Raw genomic sequence first — 5,000 nt, 5'->3', positions numbered from 1 at the left:
TAGGAGTACTAAATAGAGTGTCCATGAACACAAAACATTTAATAGAGGAATAGAAGCAAGTGTGGAGAATAGAACAGGGATGGTTCTTCAGAGAAGGTGCCTGGCGATGGAAAACGACGTAAGGAGTGTCAAAAAGGGGACAACCTGTAGGAGGAGGAGGAGGAGGAGGAGGAGGAGGAGGAGGAGGATGGAATGAGGATGATGAGAGGTGGATAGCAGAAAGGGAGAGGAGAAGAAGGACAAGGGAGAGTGGGTGTTGGGAGAATAAGGATGAGCATGGGTAAAACGGAGGTTGGGGAAGGGAAGGAGAGGGAAGGAGGGAGAAAATGAAGAGGGAGAAGGAAGGGTAGAACGGAGGAGGAGGAGGAGGAGGAGGAGGAGGAGAAGGAGGAGAAGGAGGAGGAGGAGGAGGAGGAGGAGAGGAGGAGGAGGAGGAGGAGGAGGAGGAGGAGGAGGAGGAGGAGGAGGAGGAGGAGGAGGAGGAGGAGGAGGAGGAGGAGGAGGAGGAGGAGGAGGAGGAGGAGGGGCTAAAAAGAAAAGGAGGAAGAACGGTGGTGGATGAAGAGGTCAGGTGGATCGTAGTAGGAAGAGGAGAGAAGAAATAAGCGGAGGAGAACAAAGGATGAAAAGTAAGAGTAACTGAGGAGGAAAAGTGGAGGAGGAAGAGAGGAGTAAGACGAGAGTAGGAGAAGGAAAAGAAGAAGAGGATAGGAGGAGTGGAGGAGGAAAAGTGTAGGAGGAGAGTAGGAAAAGGAAATGAGAAAGAGGAAAGAAAGAAGAGGCTGGAGAGGAGAAGGGAAGAAGGGAGGAGAAAAGGAGAAAGAATAGGAGAGTAAGACGAAAGTAGTAGGATAAGAAGGAAGAGACAGAGTTGAAGAAAAGGAGGAAATGAAAAGAAGGAGGAGAAGGAGAAAGGGAAGAAGAAGTAAAAGAGTTGAAAGGAATAGGAAAAAAAAGGAGATGAAGGAAGGTGGGAAGGAAGGGTGGAGGGGAAAGAGGGTGAGGAAGTAGTTAAGGGGGCAGAAAGGGAAGAGGAAAGGGGGATTAAAGGGGGAGAGGTGGGAAGGTGGGGAGATGGAGAGGTGGGAAGGTGGGAAAGTGATAGAAGTGGAGGAGAGCAGGAGGAGGAGGAGGAGGAGGAGGAGGAGGAGAAGGAGGAGAAGAGGAGGAGGAAGAGGAGGAGGAAGAGGAGGAGAAGGAGGAGAAGAGGAGGAGAATGAGGAGAAGAGGAGGAGGAGGAGGAGGAGGATATGGGGAGAAGGAAAGGGAGAAGAAGAGCAAGAGTAGAAAGGAAAAGGGAAGAAAGAAAGGAAGGGAGGGAGGGGGAGGAGGGAGTTAGGGGGCAGGAGAGAAAGAGAAGGTGGCAGAAGTGGAGAAGAGAGGGTGAAGATGAAGAACGTAAAGAAGAGGAGAGAAGGAAGAGGAGAGGACAAAGAAGGAAAAATAAAGGAGGCGGGAGTGGAGGAGAGGGAGGAGGGGAAGAGAGAAGGAGTGAAGGTGGGGAAAGGACAAAGAAGGAAAAATAAAGGAGGCGGGAGTGGAGGAGAGGGAGGAGGGGGAAGACAGAAGGAGTGAAGGTGGGGAAAGGAGAAGAGAAGGGAGGATAGGAGAGGAGGGGAAGAGACAAGGAGTGAAGGTGGGGAAAGGAAGAGAGAAGGAGGAAAAGGGGAGGAGGGGAACAGGAACAATAACGGCGAGGGTGAGGAGAAAAGAAAGAAAGAAAGAGAAACAAAGACAGAAAGAAAGAAAGAAAGAAAGAATGAAAGAAAGAAAGAAAGAAAGAAAGAAAGAAAAAGAAAGAAAGAAAGAAAGAAAGAAAGAAAGAAAAAAGACAGAAAAAAAGCAAAGAAAGAAAGAAAGAAAGAAAAAGACAAAAAAGCAAAGAAAGAAAGAAAGAAAGAAAAAAAGAAAGAAAAAAGACAGAAAAAAGAAAGAAAGACAGAAAGAAAGAAAGAAAAAAGAAAGAAAGAAGAGGAAAAAAAATAAATGAAATATAATAAAAACGGGACTTAGACAAAGCATAATATGACAAATAAGTGACGTGATAACAAAGAAATAGAGAAGAATCCTAAAAGGCAGAAATGATAAAAAAAAAAAAACAGAAAAACTACAGAAGCAGAAAAAACAAAAGGGAAGGAAGGATAGAAACAGAGAAGGAATGAAAAAGGGAAGGAAGAGGGGAAGGAGGAAAGGAAGGAAGAATGACTGAAAAAAAGAAATAAAGGAAAAATATAAAGGGGAGAAGGAAGAGAAGTAGGAGTGGTGGAGGAGACAAAGGAGAAGCAGGAAGAGGAGCAGGAAGAGTAGGAGCAGGAGGAGAAAGAGGAGGAGGAACAGGAGGAGGAGCAAGAGGAGGAGGAGGAGGAGGAGGAGGAGGAGGAGGAGGAGGAGGAGGAGGAGGAGGATCATAATGTATATGAAACGGAGAAGGAAAATGAGTAGTAAGAATAGTTCGAGTAGGAGAAGGCAGAATTAGATCTACGATAGAGTCTGGAATCGCAAGAACCTACCAGATCGCGATGGAATATGACGAGACTCTCTGGAGGAAGAGAGCAGCGGCCCTCAGGGCGACGTCGTCGTCAAGAGGAGAAAAACCACAATAGGTTTTGTTGGGGAAGGAGGCGGCGGGGTAAGGAGTAAGGCGTAAGGCGTAAGGTGGATACTTTAGAAGGATATAAAAGTAGGAGGAAATACTGAAATGAGAAAGTACCGAGGAGATTGTTAGATAAAGGAAACAATGAAAGAAGAAAGACGAGATAAGGAGTAAGACAAGGTAAGGAGGAAGGCACATGTAGGTTGGCACAAAAAGGAAGGCATAAGAAAAAGAACATAATCAAGTGGATATATTTGTGTGGGACGAAAAGGAAAAACGAACAGAAAGTTGTAAGTAGTGAAATAAAAGAGGAAGACTTAAGAATGGTAAGAAAGTAAGGATAATGAAGAAGGAAACATAGAGAGGGAACAAAAGTAAGGTGCTGAAGGGAGAAGGTGAAGGAGGACGTTGAAGAATGTAGGCGGAGGGCGTGGCGTAAGGATCAAGGCGGATGGCAGAAGGCGTAAAAAAGATATCAAGAAAGAAGATGGAATGGAAGTAGGACCCGAAGTAGGTTGTCCTAAAAATTTATAAAAAAAAAAGTGTGTCCACACACACACACACACACACACACACACACACACACACACACACACACACACACACACACACACACACACACACACACACACACACACACACACACACACACACACACACACACACACACACACACACACACACACACACACACACACACACATCTATAAACATATATATATATATATATATATATATATATATGTATGTATATGTATGTATGTATGTATATATATATATATGTATATATATATATATATATATATATATATATATATAATAGATAACTCTAGTGTTCATAACTGTCCCTAGATATGTAAACACCGGATCTATAAATAATTATCTATTGAAAGGTGAAATAAATATAGCCAAAATGTCTTCCAACAAGATAGGAAAATATTTAAAATCATGTTAATGATACTAATAACCCCAGTGTCATTTACCGTATTCCCTGCAGCGTTTATCCCTCATAATATTTCGGCGAGTCAGGTCGAAGGATTGAGAAACGCCTGAGTGTACACAACAACGACCTTAGGTTACATAGAACATCTAACTCCTTGATTCGTCAGCTAGGCTAACGTGGACATCTACCTTACTACAGCCGAGTAAAAAATCTAGACGAAGAAAATAAGAAAAACTGTGGAAGCTGAGCATGTCATCACCAGGGAAAGCAATAACAAGAGAGAATGATTTACCTGCATTTCAAATGCAGCAAATGTCTTAATAATTCAATCGGTAGCATGAGGGAGGAGAATCTGACAAATCAACCACTCATACCTTGACAGGTTCCCTCTCACTTCACGTATAAAACTTGTGATCTGAATGTAATGCTCCAAGTCCTCTAAAGAAGACCAAAGTGGTCGCAATGTTAGGGCAATAAATTTATTCACAACCCAATTCTGTTCACTCTTCCTCACCTAATTCTATTTCATACATATGTATGTATGTATGTATGTATGTATGTATGTATGTATGTATGTATGTATGTATGTATGTATGTATGTATGTATGTATGTATGCAAAACAAATCACTAAGCGCAAGTGACAACAATACTTGCAGAAACCACTTGGAAAATAAAAGAAATGAATACCGAACGTTTTCGTCTATTCAAGACATCATCAGGGTACAAAGAATACAGAAAATGACCAAAGGGACATAGTGGTAGAGGAACTGGGAAAGATCCAATGTTACCTGATTCCAGAAGAATTATTTACAATCTTTTTGATAATGAAATTATCTAATTTATACAAACCTAAGCTTAAATTCATATTATTTTCAAAACTATTTTTAATGTAACATGGTTCAATTATGTTCCTTTCTACAATGTTATGACATGATGTAATAACTTTTGTGTTTTGCCAATCAATAATATGGGAAAGCTCTTTTTGGTGGACGAAAAGTCCACTTGACATTTGACCCGTACATATATTGTATTTAGGTTGACTAATCCTTTTGTTTAAATATTTTCCTGTTTGGCCTATGTAGTTAAAATCACACACTTTACAAGGTATGCTGTAGATACATCCCTCTTTTTCTTTTGGAGAATTTCTAATGAGATAGTTCTTAGCAATATTCTTACTTCATCGTCAAGATACTCAGAAGAACATACTCTAAACGCTCTCAAGAACATAGAAAAAAAAACAGATAACTGATATCTGTTTTTTCTTCTATGTTCTTGAGAGCGTTTAGAGTATGTTCTCCTGAGTATCTTCAAGATGAAGTAAATTTTATTAATGAGATTGGTCAGAATTTAAAATATCGAAAACATTTGATGGATAAAATACAAGAAAAAGCAAGAACATATTTTAACACCTCTCAAGTAAACGAATTTAAATTGAAGAACATTTTAACAATTCCATATCATGA

This window comes from Oratosquilla oratoria, chromosome 36, assembly GCF_046742065.1.
Source record: "Oratosquilla oratoria isolate Oo_2021 chromosome 36, ASM4674206v1, whole genome shotgun sequence".
NCBI classification, from domain to species: Eukaryota; Metazoa; Arthropoda; class Malacostraca; order Stomatopoda; family Squillidae; genus Oratosquilla; species Oratosquilla oratoria.
This window is presented reverse-complemented; position numbering follows the sequence as displayed.